The sequence below is a fragment of the Natator depressus genome, chromosome 2, assembly GCF_965152275.1.
Source record: "Natator depressus isolate rNatDep1 chromosome 2, rNatDep2.hap1, whole genome shotgun sequence".
NCBI classification, from domain to species: Eukaryota; Metazoa; Chordata; order Testudines; family Cheloniidae; genus Natator; species Natator depressus.
This window is the reverse complement of record NC_134235.1, coordinates 178,612,177-178,634,571: the sequence shown is the minus strand read 5'-3', so window position 1 is coordinate 178,634,571 and position 22,395 is coordinate 178,612,177.

The window sequence follows — 22,395 nt, the reverse complement described above, 5'->3', positions numbered from 1 at the left end:
ACTTCATGTATCACAAAATTACTCCAGTGTACTACTATTTAGCTACAAATATAAAAGCTCCTATATTCCCCCCAACCCTCCCCCTTTTAAATTTAATCATCAGTATTTCTCAGTAGTACAAGTTCAGTCTCCCCCAGCCCCAAATCCATTATGCATCACACAGCACAAAAAATAGCCTTTGTTAAAAAGTTTAATGTTCTTAATTAGTAGAATTGTTAGACTAATTAGAATACCAATTAGAATTGGCAGGGCTATCGTTAATTTAGAAGTGCTGTGGTCTACTGTTAATTGCTATTAAACCTTATAGTTTGTGAAAGAAAGAGAGCAAGGAGATGAATACACACAGCCCAGCCCTTTTCCTCCCCTCCCACGTTAAATGTTAAGGGTCCATAACTATAATGATCTGCGCTGTCAATGCGTACTTAGGGACTGTTTAATCCATAAAGACATTGATGAAAAGTTAATAACTACTTACACAGAATCGCACCACTTCCAAATAAAAACCTTGAACTTTTTGCCTATATCAAAAAAACAAAATCAGACTAATAGTTGCAAGATTCATTTTCATATGATACTAATGTAAACCACTTTGAGATCTTTGTCTGAAAAATCCCAAGAGAAATGCAAAGGCATATTATTGCGTATAGTATTGTGAATAATACTTTGAGAGCTTTGTCTGAAAGGGGGTTTAGAACTGCAAAGTCATAGGTGCTGGAACTAGGGGTGCTGGATGTGCTGTCACATCTCCTGGCTTGAAGTGGTTTCCAGCATATCCAGGGTTTACAGTTTGGTTCAATGGCTCTCAGCACCCCCACTATACAAATAGTTCAAGCACCTCTGCTCAAAGTGCTATGTAAACACAAATTATGCTTCACATCACTCTTGTAAGATAGATAAGTATGATTATACCCATCTTACCAATGGGGAGCTGCCCAAGTCCACATTGGTGAGTCGGTGGCACAGCTGGAGATAGATTTGAGAACTCTAGTTCTAACCACTAGAACACATTTCCTTCCAATCAATCCACTTTTAACTTATAAGCAACAAAAATAATTTTGAATGTGACTTTTCTTTCCCCTTGAAAAATACAGACTTGTTCAAAATGTGTATTAAGAACATCTGTTCCTGACTGAAACCTTCTAGAACAGGTTTCCAGTGGTGGGCACAATGAATGCACCAGTGAAATGTATGTGCACCCATTTCATACACAAGAACACATTTGCATCCCCCAAAACACAGAAAATGAGTGCACAGGTGACTACTTAGACATGCAGTGGCATGATCTGTGTACATTTCGGGCCCAAATGTGTTTTCCAGGCACAGCTATGTTCTCGTCTTTGAACTGGGCCAAATTCTGTTCTGAATCTACAAATGCAGCGCCTGTTGGTGATAAGGGGAACTGTGATGAGAATGTAATGCTTTTCACTACATGGTATGTTACCTAGCCTGATTTTGAAGGTACATATATCTTAGTTTTGTGCGCCTTAGGTCTTACATTTGTGCATCTTACAAATTGCACTACAGTCAAGGAGCCCTTGTCTCATTCATTGTGAATCTTGTATATTAAGGACTTATGTAGACTCCGTTTGTAGTAGCCAGGAGTAGAATATGCTACTTGTGTGTCTAAGGTTGAGGGGAGGAGGGAGAGAGAATAAAAAACGTGATTATATGAGAAGAGGGCAGAGTTAAGGTTGCAGATATAACCTTAACCTTGGTATTTCTTGCCTTTTTAATGCTTAAAGCCAAATTTGATCCGAAGAGAGCAAAAATCTTAAAAATAAAAGTTAGTTAAGAAGTGAAAAAATAAATATACTGAAATCAAAATGAATCATCCAAACAAATATTTTAATTAAATTCTTCAGAAGTAAATTTGAGTCATTAGTTGTGCACACTCATCCCTTTGTACTATCTTTGTTGTTTAAGTTATAGATTCAGTTCAAATGTGAAAATATCCAGGAGAGCTAAAAATCAGGAATGGACAAACAAAATTAAGCCTTCATCCTAAACCAAACACTTTTGCAGTTTTAAAAAAGATTAGTTAAATTCATAGGCGCCTGCTCTACCCTGGGCTTTTTTTTTTCATAGTTCTATTTGTTTTTGTTTTGTTTGTTTTAATCCTAATATACTTGCATTTCTAGGTTTTGGTTGGGAAGTGTCTGTATACCATATGAAATACTGTCAACAACCCAGTATTTTCAGCAAAGTTGAAACCATTATGGCACTTGAAATCTAATAAGAAAACTGATTCTCAAATTTTCAAGCCCTTTTTCAGCTACATGAACTCTGCAGATTCCATTTCTGATTAAGGAAAGGTGAGGGATGCTATTAGCCTGGAAACTCTGCTGGGGCTTTTATTTTCCAGTCACATTTCTGGTGCTTCTTGTGCTAGTTTAAGAACTAAAGCACAGATTCTACAAACTCTTAAGCAATCTCATAACTTTTTAATTCTGTGAGGTTAGTTCCTTTTCACTGCACTGGTAAATTGGTACTTATATTTATATAGAAACTTGTAAGGTACATAGTGGATGATAGGACTAAACACATGTATTAAGTTATGCATGTGCTTAAGTATTCACATGTTCGGGACAGCAGTTGGTTGAGAATTTCTGCAAAATCAAAATTTTCTGTGGAAAAATTTCAGTTTTGTCCCCCAAAATTAGGAAATCCAAAACAAAATTTTTGGTCACAAATTGGAATATTCCAGTTTGCTAAACTGAACTGAAACATTTGTTTAGAGTCAGTACAACATTAAACTGCATTTCCCTATTGTGGCACATTGCCTCATGGGAGTTGTAGTGTGGGCTCCTGTTTATCCCTATGAACTGGGTGCCATGGGTTGACTACATCTCCCACAATTAACGTAGTTCCTGTTATTGATATGGTTTCAGAGTAGCAGCTGTATTAGTCTGTATCCGCAAAAAGAAAAGGAGTACTTGTGGCACCTTAGAGACTAACAAATTTACTTGAGCAGACGCTTTCGTGAGCTACAGCTCACTTCATCCGGCGTCCGATGAAGTGAGCTGTAGCTCACGAAAGCTTCTGCTCAAATAAATGTGTTAGTCTCTAAGGTGCCACAAGTACTCCTTTTCTTTTTTCTGATTGATATGGCATTTACAGAGTCTCTTGGCTGCAGATGCATCATGGGAGATGTAGTCCAACCAGGGAGCCTGGCAGGTGAGAGAATGAATGGGTGCACTAGGCTCCTGAACTACAGCTCCCATGAAGCAATGTGACGTCATAGGGGAATGCAGTTTAATGTTGAACTGATTTGAAATGCTTTGCTTTTGGTCAGTTCAAGAATCTGAAATGAACATTTAGATTCAGGAATATAAAAATATTTAATTTTATTTGAAAATGTGGAAAAGAAATACTTCAACATTTCCAAATCAAAAAATGTTGGAACTAGGGTGACCAGATGTCCCAATTTTATAGGGACAGTCCCGATTTTTGGGTCTTTTTCCTATATAGGTTCCTATTTCCCTCCACCCCCGTCCTGATTTTTCACATTTGCTGTCTGGTCACCCTAGTTGGAACTATTCATTCCATGAAAAATTTGGGTATTTTAACATTTTGTCATGATTTCAGATGAAAATAAATGTCAAATTATCAGAATTTTCTTCAGAAGAGAAATTCTGATCTTTCTCTCAGCTCTCTTCAGGACCTAATAGTCACAACCTAAGAGGCAGCAGCAACACAACTCCCTTTTTAACGTTCCACCTGTTGAGATCAACCCCTTCTCCTCAGTAGGACGTGTGGTACCAGCAAAAGGGATGTGAAGAATTTAAAAAAATTAAAGTTGAAAAAGCCTGGGCTTTTTTTGCGCAGATGTAGCTACACTGATGTAACCTGCACTGGTGCAAGCCCCTGGTGTAGCTACTGGACCAGTGTAAAAAGTGACTTGCACTAGTTCTGTTTACTCCATTTTGAAACCAAGATATCACTGACATTGGTTACTTTTTACACTGGTGCTGTGCATCTATAGTAGTGCTCTGCAGGGTTTCAACTACACCGGTGTAGCTGCAGTGGTACAAAGCAAAACAAAACAAACCCCTTGCAAATGTAAACAAGGCCAGAAAGGAGAGAGAGAGAGAGAGAAACGAAACACCCCTTCTGGGAAAGATGAACTATAGAGATGAACAGAAGCCACATTTACTTCTCCAGATATCAACTACGTGGGCAAGAAGGTGCCCTTCTTGTCGGAGTGCCTGAAGGCGAAGAGCTGTGGTCATGGAGCTGCTCAATAGACAAATGATTTTTTCATTTTACTGCAATTTCCCCAATCATTATTTTTATTTTTTGCTTAGGTGGTTTGCAGTTACCATACTTATTCATTTTATTGTTTGCCTTTAGGGGTTTCTGTGTGTTGCCTCCACCATTAGTCTGTTCTCTTTTTATTTTCTCCCCCCCCCAGTGATTTAATGTAGTCTATTTTTTTAATCTAGCTTTTTTAAAATCTGTCCTCTTGTCCATTGTACATACAATCGTTTCTAAAGGGATGAACATTATTAATTAATTTCATTTTTGTACAAAATGCCTCATGTATTGCACCACCTCTTCCTCAGACAATCAAAGAGTTTTTTGTTTGTTTTATCTCTCAAAAGATTAGTTGGGAGAGAACAAACCAAATTTCAAAACCCACCTACTTCCATGAGAGAGAGGATAGTTTAAGGATAGGATCCATAGTTAGGAGCATAGGAATTGCCATACCGAGTAAAACCTGAGGTCCATCTAGTCGAGTATCCTGTCTCTAACAGTATTAAGTACAAGGTTAAAGGTGTAAGAACTCCACAGTAGGCAGATGTGGGGTATCTGCCCCTCCTCCACGCTAGGTCTTATTCTGATCTCTCATTGTTAGAGACTGGTGTAAACCCAGAAGCATGAGGTTTAATATCCCTTCCAAACATTGTGTTGTAATTAATTGATTACTCTGAATATTCTTGATATCCATATACATATCCAATCCCTTTTGGAATCTTGTTAAGTTCTTGGCCTCAACAACTTCATGTGGCAATGAGTTCCACAGTTTAATTACATTGTTGGGTGTATTTCAGATAGGGTGCTTTATTTTTGTTGCAATGTGCTTCTATGCCTCCATATATCTGAGCCCATCAAGCCCATTCCATCGGGGGGTCTATCAAGACCATCCAGTCTTTGCCTCCTTCTCCAACACCATGGAGCCCTTTATTTCACAGATCTCTGGACAAAGATGAATGAATCAGACTCTCGTCAGAGCCCATAATTATTGTTGAAGAATTGGATCGCCAGAGTCAATTTACAGCACATTTCCTATCCCTGACCCTATTCCCAGATCTTACTGGTCTAATGGACATTTGACGACAAGTCTGCAACTCCAGTTCATTGTGTTATACTGTGTGCTGCATCTTTGCCATTGGATCAGTGCAAAGGAACCAGGCTTGACCCAGGATATTATTTCTGGCTGACCAATTCTTTGAAAATAGGAGAATAACAAATTCTGAATAGTAAATAACAATTAGCAAAATACTGCTAATAATAAATAGCAAATACTCTTGCTCATTCATTAAAAAAAATTGACGCATGAATATGACTATTTGTATGAAGAACAACCATTCTCCAAATGCATTCTCCAAACCCATTTAAGTAAATAGCTAATTATAGGGGGTACAAACATGGTCAGTCCAAACAGTAGTCTGAAATTCATGGTCAAATGCCAAATGGATCTTGCAATGTTAAAACTGAAGACAAATCTTGATTTCACAGCATTTGTAGACAGATTAAATGTCATTTGAAAGAAATTGCAGCAGCATAAATATGGGAAATGATTATTTAATTTTTCAGTCACTTTTCTGACCATAAATACTTTTTTAAGACCTGCGAACATCTTTTGGAAACAAATGGCAACAAGCCCTCCCTCTGCCCCCCCCCTCCGCCCCCCGGAAACTTTATAAGCAAGATCAAAACATTTAAGAAGTTACTTTTATTTGCAGTTTCTGCTGCAGTAAAACCTGTTGTAATTTGCTGCTAATGAAAATGCTCTCCTTGTTTTTTTTCTTTTAATCAAAATCAAAAGATCAAACATTGCCAAATTGGTCTTAAGGTACATCTCATGTTCAGATGCAGGGGCATGGATTGGTGTTCACGTCGTACTCCCCATCAGTACATGGCCCAGTCCAACCAGAGGACCAAATTCGGTGTTGAATCCTGATCACATGCCTCCTGAGGCATGTTGCACATATGCTAAGAAGATTTGAAATTAACATTTTGAAGAACACTTCCAACAGCCAGTATGGAGCCCTATTACCATCTAGTATCTATTAATTATGAAATAGTTACCTGTGGAGATTTGTCAAAAGCGTTACATATTAGTCAATGCAAACTTGTAGTATTGCAAAGAAAGCCATTTGCTAATAGCAGGCAAATATCACTGCAGGTGGGGGCGGCTGTAATGTAGAACAAACAGTTCTGGGTCCCTTGTGACTCTGAGAGCTTTCGAACTTGGAAAGAGCAGAAAGCCTTGTTGCCTTTTAAATAAATATTTTAATTTGCATAATTTCTAAACAGTTAAATCATGCTTGTGCATTAGACATTTAAGCAAAGAAGGAAAAGTTCATACAACTTTAATCCAATTCTTCCCTAAATTCTTCCCCCTGTATTGCTATTTAGGCCCCTTTCCCAAGAGCTAAAAATCTGCACAAGCCCTAAGGTTCTATAGCACCTTAGATCAATGTGTATATACGGTTGGAGGCAGAAAACCCTCTCCCAGGGCTGGAAATTATATGAAAAATATACAGATCAAGTTCTGGTTACACCTAGCATGATAAAGGCGTTTGGAATTTAATTACCTGTAAACCTCATTTGTTGTTTCAGTTTAAAGCATGTAATTTAAAGCATAAAGCAAAATGTTTGCTAATGGCTTCATTGTTTTTTATTTCAGATTAATTTTAAATGTTGGATGTGTGATGCTCCAGATATTAAACCACAACATTGTTGACTCTTTGAATCTGTATCTCTATCTATTTTTCAGCCTGCATCCACGATGTGGATTATCAAGGCTGACAATGTACAAACTCTCAAGAAGAAGCTCAGAATGTGTTACCCAAATTTATCCAAATGACCGTATGTAACAATGAAAGTGAAGTAAGAATAGGGGGAAAATATTCCTCTGGTTGCAGGAGAGGAGGGCACGAATGAATGACACCATTCCTGATTAGTTACTTTTAATCTCATACAAATATAAGATGGTGAATCTTCTCCCATAGCTTTCCAAACCCCTTATGAAAGAATCCAGGCACTATATGCTTAGGATGAACTGTGCACCACAGTATTGCGTAATGAGAAGCCATATCTTCAGGTGATGTAAATTGGTGTAGCTCCATTGACTTCAACTGAGGTATGCTGGTTTACACCAGCTGGTGATCTGGCTCATTGATTCTACTGTTGTAGTCCTGTGCTGCTGAATAGTTTGCAATACTGTGGTGAATAGAAGCTCATTCTAGGTGTATAGTACCTGGATTTTTTCACAAAGGGTTTGGAACAGTGCTTCATTTGTGCCAGGGCTGAGCCCCAGCACCTCTAGGCTTGGCAGTTCATAGCCCCAGCACCTGTGGGCTTGCTGCATCAGTTATGAATATAAAGAAAATTGCTTGAGCCCCGGTACCTCTTTCATTGCAAATTAAGCACCGGTTTGGAAAGATATGAAAGAAGCTTCACTATCATCTTCATCAACTTCAATCGAGTTACGCTGACTTGCAGCACTTGAGGATTTTGCTCAATGTGTGGAGAAATTTAATGCTAGCGAAATCAGACAGTATTAATGTGGGATGAGAACAGCACTGGAAACTATACTACTATACATTTCAAACGTCAACAGCTGAATAATCTGTGAGTGGAAGGGGGAGGAGAATGAAGAGTCTGGAAACCAAGAGTGGCCCCACAGTGGGACTGGGAAAACAGGACTCAGTAGCATGTTGGTCATGATGGTGGCTACATGCAGGAAAAGAGGAAAAAAAAGGAGTAAGAAGTGATAACAAAATGAAGAGCAAAGTGAGAAGTTCCCCATCTATGTCAGCTCCGAAGTGTGGACCAGGGCTGGCGAGACGGGCTGTCCAATCAGCATCCTTTGAACTCCCTTCACTGCCTCTCTTCCCCTCTCCTGACAGTTCATTGAAATGGATATCTCCTAGAATTTAGTGAGACTCCAAGATAAAAGGGCATAGATATGTAATGACTTTAGCATAAATGGCCTCTTGAGATCCAATTCTGATCCCATGGGGTCCACTGAGGTAAAGTGAACTGAATGCTTTCCAGATAGCTATCTTTATTTTTATTATATATATAAAGAAGCATTTGCTGCAGAATGTGTGAACTACTGAGCTCGGAGTCACAGCCTGCAGCGCAGCAAACTGGCTTTTTCTGAAGCTCATAATGTGATAATTAAATTGCTAACAGGCACCTTAGTGATGGCATTTGCTGAAGATGTGAAAGCCTTCTCACAATTGTACCTTTCTGTAGGGGACTCATCAGTAGAAGCAAAGTGATCAGAATAGATTTTTTATGTATATATATATATAATTTTTTTCCTTCAATGAGTACATTAAATTTTTATGTGGAGTGAAATGGGACAGGACTTGTTTCCCTTCCACTGCACAATGATTTATTACCCAAAAAAGACCGCAGAACTAATTAGCAGAGTAATTAATTAATATAAATTTGCATATTTGCATTTGCAATTAGTGCAGCCGACTGATTAGTCTGAAAATGGGAAGTTTGACTCATTAGATGTTAGTGTCTGCTGGACTGGAAAACGGCTGCCAGATGAGGCGAAAAAGGGTGGAATAAGCATGTGTGTGTGTGTGAGAGAGAGTGTGCACTCATGTCTTTTGTTAGAAGAATGGAGGATGTGCGAATATCTGGCCTTCAAAATCAGAGCCTACTAATATTTTTTTTCTTTTTTAATCACTTTTGAATCTATTTGTCCCACTCACATGTTCCCTAGCTCTTTCCTGCAATGAGATACCCCAGCTATGAAATCCAATAATGCTTCTTAAACAATAATGTTTAAAGAAGGAGAGCACCCATAGAATGGCTGTCTGGTTTTGGTGTGGATAGGGGAACTGAGGGGATCCCTTTGTCTTGTGAAAGACTGAAACAGAATATTGCCCCTCGCCTTAGTGATAATGGCTAACCAATTTTCTAACCATTGAGCCTGCTAGAATGGTTCTCAGGAAAAACATGCTCAATGGTTCTCAGGAAAAACAGTGTCTGTGGGTAGCTTTCCAATTTGTTCTGTGGTGTTTTTCTCAATAGATTTTACCCTAATAATAGGAGACCTTAGTCCCTAAAATATATTTTCATGTATGTCTCTTCTAAATGTTCTTTCTGATTTGCACAGTAGTACAGTACTTGCTGAGAGCTACAAATATGTGCTCATTAAGAGGGGAATGTAATTTTCCTTAACTTTAAGGAGACTTTTGAGAACATATTGAGGTGATCTATGTATCTATCTAATTTCTGAAGTACCTAGTTGCTGCGATAATATCATAATATCTAGATGGCAACAAGAGGTAGTACATTTGGAAAATAGAAACAAAGAAGACTAGTTTAATTTAACACAGAAAAATCGACCAAATCCTGAGCATCTGCAATTCATACTGGAGGTGACTATGAGTTTCTGAGCACCCGCAAAACCTGCAGGAATTAGGAGTTTTAGAATCTACTCCCAGCTCTGCTACTAATTTGCTATGAGACCTTAGGCACATCACTTAGCCCTGGTCTACACTAGGACTTTAGGTCGAATTTAGCAGCGTTAAATCGATGTAAACCTGCACCCGTCCACACGATGAAGCCCTTTTTTTCGACTTAAAGGGCTCTTAAAATCTATTTCCTTACTCCACCCCTGACAAGTGGATTAGCGCTTAAATCGGCCTTGCCGGGTCGAATTTGGGGTACTGTGGACACAATTTGATGGTATTGGCCTCCGGGAGCTATCCCAGAGTGCTCCATTGTGACTGCTCTGGACAGCACTCTCAACTCAGATGCACTGGCCAGGTAGACAGGAAAAGAACGGCGAACTTTTGAATCTCATTTCCTGTTTGGCCAGCGTGGCAAGCTGCAGGTGACCATGATGGAGTCCCAGAATTGCAAAAGAGCTCCAGCATGGACTGAACGGGAGGTACGGGATCTGATCGCTGTATGGGGAGAGGAATCCATGCTATCAGAAGTCTGTTCCAGTTTTCGAAATGCCAAAACCTTTGTCAAAATCTCCCAGGGCATGAAGGATAGAGACCATAACAGGGATCAGAAGCAGTGCCGCGTGAAACTTAAGGAGCTGAGGCAAGCCTACCAGAAAACCAGAGAGGCGAACGGCCGCTCCGGGTCAGAGCCCCAAACATGCCGCTTCTATGATGAGCTGCATGCCATTTTAGGGCGTTCAGCCACCACTACCCCAGCCGTGTTGTTTGACTCCTTCAATGGAGATGGAGGCAACACGGAAGCAGGTTTTGGGGACGAAGAAGATGATGATGATGAGGTTGTAGATAGCTCACAGCAAGCAAGCGGAGAAACCGGTTTTTCCGACAGCCAGGAACTGTTTCTCACCCTGGACCTGGAGCCAGTACCCCCCGAACCCACCCAAGGCTACCTCCTGGACCCGGCAAGCGGAGAAGGGACCTCCGGTGAGTGTACCTTTTAAAATACTATACGTGGTTTAAAAGCAAGCATGTGAAAGGATTAATTTGCCCTGGCATTCGCAGCTCTCCTGGATGTACTCCCAAAGCCTTTGCAAAAGGTTTCTGGGGAGGGCAGCCTTATTGCGTCCTCCATGGTAGGACACTTTACCACTCCAGGCCAGTAATATGTACTCGGGAATCATTGTACAACAAAACATTGCAGTGTATGTTTGCTGGCATTCAAACAACATCCGTTCTTTATCTCTCTGTGTTATCCTCAGGAGAGTGAGATATCATTCATGGTCACCTGGTTGAAATAGGGTGCTTTTCTTTAGGGGACACTCAGAGGTGCCCGTTCCTGCTGGGCTGTTTGCCTGTGGCTGAACAGAAGTGTTCCCCGCTGTTAGCCACGGGGAGGGGGGAAGGTTGAGGGGGTAGCCACGCGGTGGGGGGAGGCAAAATGCGACCTTGTAACGAAAGCACATGTGCTATGTATGTAATGTTAACAGCAAGGTTTACCCTGAAAGAGTGTAGCCACTGTTTTATAAAATGTGTTTTTTTAAATACCGCTGTCCCTTTTTTTTTCTCCACCAGCTGCATGTGTTTCAATGATCACAGGATCTTCTCCTTCCCAGAGGCTAGTGAAGATCAGAAAAAAAAAAAAAGCACTCGTGATGAAATGTTCTCTGAGCTCATGCTGTCCTCCCACACTGACAGAGCACAGACGAATGCGTGGAGGCAAATAATGTCAGAGTGCAGGAAAGCACAAAATGACCGGGAGGAGAGGTGGCGGGCTGAAGAGAGTAAGTGACGGGCTGAAGAGAGTAAGTGGCGGGCTGAAGACAGGGCTGAAGCTCAAATGTGGCGGCAGCGTGATGAGAGGAGGCAGGATTCAATGATGAGGCTGCTGGAGGATCAAACCAGTATGCTCCAGTGTATGGTTGAGCTGCAGCAAAGGCAGCTGGAGCATAGACTGCCACTACAGCCCCTGTGTAACCAACCGCCCTCCTCCCCAAGTTCCATAGCCTCCACACCCAGACGCCCAAGAACGCGGTGGGGGGGCCTCCGGCCAACCAGCCACTCCACCACAGAGGATTGCCCAAAAAACAGAAGGCTGGCATTCAATAAATTTTAAAGTTGTAAACTTTTAAAGTGCTGTTTGGCATTTTCCTTCCCTCCTCCACCACCCCTCCTGGGCTACCTTGGTAGTCATCCCCCTATTTGTGTGATGAATGAATAAAGAATGCATGAATGTGAAGCAACAATGACTTTATTGCCCCTGCAAGCGGTGATCGAAGGGAGGAGGGGAGGGTGGTTAGCTTACAGGGAAGTAGAGTGAACCAAGGGGCGGGGGGTTTCATCAAGGAGAAACAAACAGAACTTTCACACCGTAGCCTGGCCAGTCATGAAACTGGTTTTCAAAGCTTCTCTGATGCGTACCGTGCCCTCCTGTGCTCTTCTAACCGCCCTGGTGTCTGGCTGCACGTAACCAGCAGCCAGGCGATTTGCCTCAACCTCCCACCCTGCCATAAACATCTCCCCCTTACTCTCACAGATATTGTGGAGCGCACAGCAAGCAGTAATAACAGTGGGAATATTGGTTTCGCTGAGGTCTAAGTGAGTCAGTAAACTGCGCCAGCGCGCCTTTAAATGTCCAAATGCACATTCTACCACCATTCTGCACTTGCTCAGCCTGTAGTTGAACAGCTCCTGACTACTGTCCAGGGTGCCTGTGTACGGCTTCATGAGCCATGGCATTAAGGGGTAGGCTGGGTCCCCAAGGATAACTATAGGCATTTCAACATCCCCAACAGTTATTTTCTGGTCTGGGAATAAAGTCCCTTCCTGCAGCTTTTGAAACAGACCAGAGTTCCTGAAGATGCGAGCGTCATGTACCTTTCCCGGCCATCCACGTTGATGTTGGTGAAACGTCCCTTGTGATCCACCAGAGCTTGCAGCACTATTGAAAAGTACCCCTTGCGGTTTATGTACTCGCCGGCTTGGTGCTCCGGTGCCAAGATAGGGATATGGGTTCCGTCTATGGGCCCACCACAGTTAGGGAATCCCATTGCAGCAAAGCCATCCACTATGACCTGCACATTTCCCAGGGTCACTACCCTTGATATCAGCAGATCTTTGATTGCGTGGGCCACTTGCATCACAGCAGCCCCCACAGTAGATTTGCCCACTCCAAATTGATTCCCAACTGACCGGTAGCTGTCTGGCGTTGCAAGCTTCCACAGGGCTATCGCCACTCGCTTCTCAACAGTGAGGGCTGTTCTCATCTTGGTATTCATGCGCTTCAGGGCGGGGGAAAGCAAGTCACAAAGTTCCATGAAAGTGCCCTTATGCATGCGAAAGTTTCACAGCCACTGGGAATCGTCCAAGACCTGCAACACTATGCTTTCCCACCAGTCTGTGCTTGTTTCCCGAGCCCAGAATCAGCGTTCCACAGCATGAACCTGCCCCTTAGCACCATGATGCATGCATTGGCAGGGCCCATGCCTTGAGAGAAATCTGTGTCCATGTCCTGATCACTCACATGACCGCGCTGACGTCGCCTCCTCGCCCGGTATCGCTCTGCCAGGTTCTGGTGCTGCATATACTGTTGGATAATGCATGTGGTGTTTAATGTGCTCCTAATTGCCAAAGTGAGCTGAGCAGCCTCCATGCTTGCCTTGGTATGGCGTCCGCACAGAAAAAAGGCGCGGAACGATTGTCTGCCATTGCTCTGACAGAGGGAGGGGCAACTGACGACATGGCTTACAGGGTTGGCTTACGGGGAATTAAAATCAACAAAGGGGGTGGCTTTACATCAATGAGTATTTCAGGCAGGACTTCACAGAGGGTTCCAATAAGAAATGGTGCACCTAAGTAATTGTTCTTATTGGAGCAGGCAGGTTGGTCTGGCCTCTGATTGATATATGGCTAGATTTACCTTGCTGCACCTTCTCTGTGAGTGACTGCAGTGTGACCTAGAGGAATGAGTCCCCTAGACGGGGGAGAGGGGGAAGCAAATGAGTACAAAACAAATCTGGTCTATTTCTTGTTTTGATCCACTCCGTCTATCTTTTACATCTTTGGCTGGCAGCAGACGGTGCAGAAGGACTGCAAGCCATCCACATCTCATGGCTGCTCGGCAGAAGATGGTGCAGTAGGACTGCTAGCCATCCTCATCTCTTGCCTGCCTGGCAGAAGATGGTGCAGTAGGACTGCTAGCAATCCGTATCACCTGCCTGCTCACCATAAGATGGTTCAATAGGACTGACTGCAGGACTAAAGAGAATGACCTGGTCAAGTCACTTCTAATGTAGTCCCTGCACCCATGTCTGCCCAGGCGCTCCTGGCCGACGTGGCCAGGAGCACCTCGGACATGACGATGACGGCTACCAGTCCTACTGCACCATCTGCTGCCACAAGGCAAGGGGTTGCTGCTGCTGTGTAGCAATGCAGTACCACGTCTGCCAGCATCCAGGAGACATATGGTGACGGTTACCTGAGCGGGCTCCATGCTTGCCGTGGTATGGCGTCTGCACAGGTAACTCAGGAAAAAAGGCGCGAAACGATTGTCTGCTGCTGCTTTCACGGAGGGAGGGAGGGAACGGGGGCCTGACGATATGTACCCAGAACCACCCGCGACAATGTTTTAGCCCCATCAGGCATTGGGATCTCAACCCAGAATTCCAATGGGCAGCGGAGACTGCGGGAACTGTGGGATAGCTACCCACAGTGCAACACTCCGGAAGTCGACGCTTGCCTCGGTACTGTGGAAGTACTCCGCCGAGTTAATGCACTTAATGCACTTAGAGCATTTTCTGTGGGGACACACACACTCGAATATATAAAACCGATTTCTAAAAAACTGACTTCTATAAATTCGACCTAATTTCGTAGTGTAGACATACCCTTAGCTTGCCTTTGTTTTGGGCTTGTTCTACAATTAAAGATTTTGCCAGCATCACTATGTTGGGTAGGAGTGTGAAAAAAAATTTCACCTATAACCAGCATAGCTATGCTGCTGAATATGCTAATGAAGATGCAGTTATAATGGCAACAAAGTCTTTCACTGCCATTTAGGGAACTGGTTTAAGCTATACCGGCAAAAGATTTTTTGTTTGTTGGTATAAGCTGTGTCTCCACAGGGGTTGCCAGTATAGGTACACCAATATATCTATACTGGCCAGCCCTTTTAAGTGTAGACAAGGCCCCAGTCAATGGCAAATGAGAATGCTCAGTGCCTCAGAGGGCTGGAGCCATTGATTTCTTTTTTGATAAAAAAGAAGCTTACAAGAAGTGGAAGGTTGGACATATGACCAGGGAAGAGTATAAAAATATTGCTCGGGCATGTAGGAAAGATATAAGGAGGGCCAAATCGCACCTGGAGCTGCAGCTAGCAAGAGATGTCAAGAGTAACAAGAAGGGTTTCTTCAGGTATGTTGGCAACAAGAAGAAAGCCAAGGAAAGTGTGGGCCCCTTACTGAATGAGGGAGGCAACCTAGTGACAGAGGATGTGGAAAAAGCTAATGTACTCAATGCTTTTTTTGCCTCTGTTTTCACTAACAAGGTCAGCTCCCAGACTGCTGCGCTGGGCATCACAGAATGGGGAAGAGATGGCCAGCCCTCTGTGGAGATAGAGGTGGTTAGGGACTATTTAGAAAAGCTGGACGTGCACAAGTCCATGGGGCCGGACGAGTTACATCCGAGAGTGCTGAAGGAATTGGCGGCTGTGATTGCAGAGCCCTTGGCCATTATCTTTGAAAACTCGTGGCGAACGGGGGAAGTCCCGGATGACTGGAAAAAGGCTAATGTAGTGCCAATCTTTAAAAAAGGGAAGAAGGAGGATCCTGGGAACTACAGGCCAGTCAGCCTCACCTCAGTCCCTGGAAAAATCATGGAGCAGGTCCTCAAAGAATCAATCCTGAAGCACTTACATGAGAGGAAAGTGATCAGGAACAGTCAGCATGGATTCACCAAGGGAAGGTCATGCCTGACTAATCTAATCGCCTTTTATGATGAGATTACTGGTTCTGTGGATGAAGGGAAAGCAGTGGATGTATTGTTTCTTGACTTTAGCAAAGCTTTTGACACGGTCTCCCACAGTATTCTTGTCAGCAAGTTAAAGAAGTATGGGCTGGATGAATGCACTATAAGGTGGGTAGAAAGCTGGCTAGATTGTCGGGCTCAACGGGTAGTGATAAATGGCTCCATGTCTAGTTGGCAGCCGGTGTCAAGTGGAGTGCCCCAGGGGTCGGTCCTGGGGCCGGTTTTGTTCAATATCTTCATAAATGATCTGGAGGATGGTGTGGATTGCACTCTCAGCAAATTTGCAGATGATACTAAACTGGGAGGAGTGGTTGATACGCTGGAGGGGAGGGATAGGATACAGAAGGACCTAGACAAATTGGAGGATTGGGCCAAAAGAAATCTGATGAGGTTCAATAAGGATAAGTGCAGGGTCCTGCACTTAGGATGGAAGAATCCAATGCACCGCTACAGACTAGGGACCGAATGGCTAGGCAGCAGTTCTGCGGAAAAGGACCTAGGGGTGACAGTGGACGAGAAGCTGGATATGAGTCAACAGTGTGCCCTTGTTGCCAAGAAGGCCAATGGCATTTTGGGATGTATAAGTAGGGGCATAGCCAGCAGATCGAGGGATGTGATCGTTCCCCTCTATTCGACACTGGTGAGGCCTCATCTGGAGTACTGTGTCCAGTTTTGGGCCCCACACTACAAGAAGGATGTGGATAAATTGGAGAGAGTCCAGCGAAGGGCAACAAAAATGATTAGGGGTCTAGAGCACATGACTTATGAGGAGAGGCTGAGGGAGCTGGGATTGTTTAGTCTGCAGAAGAGAAGAATGAGGGGGGATTTGATAGCTGCTTTCAACTACCTGAAAGGGGGTTCCAAAGAGGATGGCTCTAGACTGTTCTCAATGGTAGCAGATGACAGAACGAGGAGTAATGGTCTCAAGTTGCAATGGGGGAGGTTTAGATTGGATATTAGGAAAAACTTTTTCACTAAGAGGGTGGTGAAACACTGGAATGCGTTACCTAGGGAGGTGGTAGAATCTCCTTCCTTAGAGGTTTTTAAGGTCAGGCTTGACAAAGCCCTGGCTGGGATGATTTAACTGGGAATTGGTCCTGCTTCGAGCAGGGGGTTGGACTAGATGACCTTCTGGGGTCCCTTCCAACCCTGATATTCTATGATTCTATGATTTCAATGGGAGTTGCAGGTCTCAGCAGCACCTCTCAGAACTGGACTCTTTGGAATGTTTCATCTCAAAATTACACAAGCAAATTCACAATTAAATCACACCTGTAAAATGAACAAAGCATGCTTCCCCCTTTATGTATATATATTAGGGCTGTCAATTAATCGCAGTTAACTCACGCAATTAACTAAAAAAAATTAATCGCGATTAAAAAAATTAATCACTATCAATCGCAGTTTTAATCACACTGTTAAACAATAGAATACCAATTGAAATGTATTAAATATTTTGGATGTTTTTTCTACATTTTTATATAGATTGTATTGTGTTGTAACTGAAATCAAAGAGTATATTATTTTTATTTCAAATATTTGCACTGCAAAAATGATAAACAAAATAAATAGTATTTTTCAATTCACCTCATACTAGTATTGTAGTGCAATCTCTTTGTCGTGAAACTGAAACTTACAAATGTAGATTTTTTTGTAACATAACTTCACTCAAAAACAAAACAATGTAAAACTTCAGAGCCTACAAGTCCACTCAGTCCTATTTCTTGTTCAGCCAATTGCTAAGACAAACAAGTTTGTTTACATTACCGGAGATAATGCTGCCTGTGTCTTATTTACAATGTCACCTAAAAGTGAGAACAGACGTTCACATGGCATTTTTGTAGCCGGCATTGCAAGGTATTCACATGCCAGCTATGCTAAACATTCATATGCCCCTTCATGCTTCAGCCACCATTCCAGAGGACATGCTTCCATGCTGATGACGCTTGTTTAAAAAATAATGCGTTCATTAAATTTGTGACTGAACTCCTTGGGGAAGAACTGTAGGTCCCCTGCTCTGTTTTACCCACATTCTGCCATATATTTCATGTTATAGCAGTCTCGGATGATGACCCAGCACATGTTGTTCATTTTAAGAACACTTTCACTGCAGATTTCACAAAATTCAAAGAAGGTACCAATGTGAGATTTCTAAAGATAGCTACAGCACTCGACCCCAGGTTTAAGAATCGGAAGTGCCTTCCAAAATCTGAGAGGGACAAGGTGTGGAACTTGCTTTCAGGAGTCTTAGAAGAGCAACACTCGCATGCAGAAACTACAGAACCCAAACCACCAAAAAAGAAAATCAACCTTCCACTGGTGGCATCTGACTCAGATGATGAAAATGAACATGCTTTGGTCCACACTGCTTTGGATTGTTATCAGGCAGAACCCATCATCAGCATGGACGCATGTCCCCTGGAATGGTGGTTGAAGCATGAAGGGACATACGAATCTTTAGCGCATCTGGCTCATAAATGTCTTGCGTCACCGGCTACAACAGTGCCATGAGAACGCCTATTCTCACTTTCAGGTGACATTGTAAACAAGAAGCGGCAGCATTACCTCCTGCAAATATAAAGAAACTTGTAAATCACTGTAGTGTTTTTGAAAATGCTACCCTTTGTCTAAAACTAAAGATGGGTCTGGGACAGCTCTTTGACTTGGATTCAAATAGTCATTCAGTGGTGACCCTTAACATCCACTGCTCAGTGTGTATTACATATCCCCCTCTGTACTCAATCCAGAGAGCAAGTGAGTTTGTTACATGCAGACAGGTGTAAGCGGGGGAATAGTCCCGCTCTTATGGGGAACTTTCCTGGCTTCTGCACTACCCCGGTGAAGCGGGCTAGCGAAAGGATCTGAGTCCTCGCTCCCACTTCCTTTAACCAGTGGCCTCCCTGCCCTTGAGGACTCCCCTTCCACTCTCCTGTCTGGCAGAGTCCTCGTAACCCCAACAAGGCTGAGCCCAGGATTCCTGGGAGGCTTGACCCCCAACCCCGCTGTGGTCACCTAGGACAGGGGCTAGGGTGTCCCCACTCCGGGGTACTCTCTCTGCACTGGGCACTTCTCTGACCCACTGACCATTACATACAAGTTAAAGCAAATGCAGGTTATTTAATCAACAATTAATTTTAAAAAGAATAAGGAAAATTGGAAAAGGTTAAAGGAAACACATCAACCCGCTCTGTGGCAGGGAACATCACAAACAGTGTCTCTGGAATGTCCGGGCAGTTCACAGTCTGTTCCTTGTAAGTCCCAGGCCTTCTTCTCAGGCCCTGGCTGTGCTGCAGCAATGCTGTGGGTTGGACACTCGCTTTGGTGGTGGCCACACGCTCTCAGGCTCTAGGTGGCAGGGCCCTTCTTCCCAGTGTCACCCCCGCCCTGTCGGGGTTATGATCCAAGCCTGGCCTGCAGAGCCCCTTAGCTGAGGCGTCTCCCTGTGCTGGGCCTGCTGCCCAGGGTCCCCCTCGCTCTCCCCAGCTGCTCACCGCACCCAGCTCCGGACTGCTCCAGCCCCAGCTGCACCACTCTGTCTCTGCACTGCTGCTGCTCTGCCTTCAGCTCCCTGGGCTGCTTCTTTGGCCCCTCTGGCTCTGGTTGCTACAGCTCTGCTCCCAGGACAGGTCTGCTCTGCAGGCTGCTTCTGTGACTCTGCTCCCAGCACTGACCTGCTTCCTGGGCTGCTTTTCTGGCCCCTCTGGCTCTGGTTGCTGCAGCTCTGCTCCCAGGGCAAGTCTGCTCTCTCCAGGCTGTGCCTCTGGCTTTGGGGCTGCAGCTCTGCTCCCAGGACAGTGGCTCCTCTCTCTGGGCTGTTTTTCTGGTCCCTCTGGATCTGGCACAGCTCTGCTTCCGAGCTTAGCTTGGGCCCCTGCTTTCTCCTTAGCTCAGCCCCACTCTGTCTGACCCAGGCAAATCCAGCTCACACGGAGGACGGGACCTCCCTGGCCTCCTGACTCCCTGATTAGCCTGTCTGCCCTGTCATTCAGGCTGACTTGGAGCATTGGCCTCTCCCCATTGTTCCTGGAGGACTGTCAGTCTCAGGGTCCTGATTTCCCATAGACCCTTCCCCTTTTAGTACTGGGAGCTAGCCAACCAAAATACCCCCATTGAATGTTAGTAAGGGGGCAACAGTCCCCTTACACAGGCCCTTCAGCAATGTTCAGAGATTAAGCTGATCCTCTTCTCTCTCCAGGAGATTCAAGGACTCTGTTGCTCCAGTCAGATGATGCCAAAAATCAGGGGAAGCATGGAGAAATGGATCACATTGAATTGTAACACTTCCTGATGACCCTGGAGTATGGCATCTAGGGGTACTGTTTCCTGTGCCGGTGGCCCTAAGGACAGAAGTGGCCCATCTATTGTCTCCATGAGAACAGATGTAGGCTTTAAAAGGAGGGGGATTTGTAGTGCTTGAGATGCTTCAGCGTCTATGAAATTATCTCCAGGAGGGCATACAACCGAGGTCCCGTTAGGTCAGGAGACAAACGGAAGACTGCCTTTTGGAACCCCTATGGGCTCTTCAAATATTTAGTAATGTCATTCGGTCTGACCAACACTCCCATGACCTTTCAACATTTCATGAACGACATATTTAGAGACATTCTGGACTAGTCTGTAGTCATCCATCGCAATGACATATTGCCATTTCAGATAATCCTGAGCAGTATTAGTACCATGTTTTTTCCATCCTGGAAAGACTACGGAAGCATTACCAGTATGTGAAACTGGAAAAATATATCTTTGACTAATCCTCCACAGAATTTTCAGGTTGTATCCTTTCCCTAGAGGGCATTAAGATGGACCCCCCAGAAGGTGGAGGCCATCTGCAGCTGGGGCGGTGCCCAGGTCCTCCTCTCCCCACGACTTATGGCACTTCCTAGGCTTTGTGAATTTTACCCAGGGTTCATTCCAACCTTCTCTGGGAAATAGCCCCCATGAAGAACCTCCTCTGCAAGGCTTCAACTTGTTTGGATGCCTGAAGCACGCCATGCTTTTGAACAGCTCAAGGCTGCTTTTACTATCACTCCCATACGAGCACATCTGGACCTGGCCGAGGCAGTCACAGTGTAAGCCTATGCTGTCTTTGGAGCCACACCTCTCAGAGGTACCACCCAAAGCAAGTATTGCACTGCTGTGCATACTACTTCTGAAAACTCACCCCCACTGAACGGAAATATGAAACACTATATAAAGAACTGCTCGTGATTAAATCAGCCTACAAAGAGTGGCGCCATCACCTTGAGGGAACCCAACACCTGGTGCAAGTCTCTTCTCACAGTAAGAACCATAAATATCTGCATAAGGCTCAAGCCTTAACCGAAAGACATCTCAGGTGGGTATTATTCTTCTCTCGGTTCGATTTCATCATCACCTGTTGCCCAGGAACCAGGAAAAGGAAAGATGATGCCTCATCCCAAAAGGGGGAATGCTGCCAAGGAGCCTAACCAAGAATCACCCTTTCTGCTAAAATCTCACAACTTCCTTGGTGCCACAGTACACCAAGACCTGACTGAGCTAATTGATCCACTTTGTGGGGAGATCCATTAGCCCAGGAGGTGATGGAACGTCCTGAGCAAATTAGAGCCAGAACTAAAATGCAATGCTCCACACAGGATGGGATCACATATCCCAGGTGACTCCAGCTAGAAGTGCTTCATCTCTGCCATGACGATCCATTGGCAGGCCATTTCGACTGCCTTAAGACTTTCCACATGACTTCCTGTTTCTTCTGATGGCCCTGCATACAAGCTGAAGTTCAGCATAATATTGACTCTTGTGAACTGTGTGCATACACCAAGATGCCCCATGCTAAGTCCATCAGCAGTCTAGTAACTCTGGATACCCCATCTAGACCCTGGCCCTCGATCATCCTGGATTTCATAGTGGAACTCCCCAACTGATGACCACACAGTGGTCTTGACCATTGTAGACCAAATGACCAAAATGGTGCACTTCATCCCCCGTGACTGCCTGCCCTCTGCTGAAACAATGGCTCAACTCTTGGTGGTACATGCTATCCGTCTTCATGGGTTTCCAGACTGTATCACCTCAGACAGAGACCCACAGTTTGTCTCATGCTTTTGGCATGAAATGCTCTGGTTACTGGTCGTTTGGACTTTTACCTCATCTATGAACCACTTCCAGACAGATGGGCAGACAGAGAGGGTGAACTAGAGTAATACCTACAGTGCTTCTTCAACTACCATCAAGATAACTGGTTCTCCCTCCTACCTTTTGCCAAGTTCTCATAAAAGAACTCTGACTATACCTCCAAGGGGCAGAATCCCTTTTTTGTAAATGATGGGTTCCACCCTTGTTTCCACCTGACCTTGCTAGCTGCCTCCCTGAACCCAGAAGTCACCAACTCTATCCAACCAATTCATCATATCCGGGGGGAGCTTAAGGACCACCTCAAAGATGCAAAAAAGGACTAAAAGTGGTATGCAGACTGTCGACACCAGTAAGGCCCAGCTCTCAGAGGGGGCCAAAACACCTCCATATGAATAGGCCATCCTGCAAGCTAGACTACCAGTTCCTCAGACCATTTCAGTTTTGTCAGCAAATCACCTCCATCACCTTTGAATTTCAGCTCCCTTGATCTCTTAAGATAATCCTGTTTTCCATGGATCCCTTCTGAAGCCTTACACGGACAATCTCTTTCCCTATTGGTTCCAGCAGCCAGCCCCACCAGTCCAGATCCAAG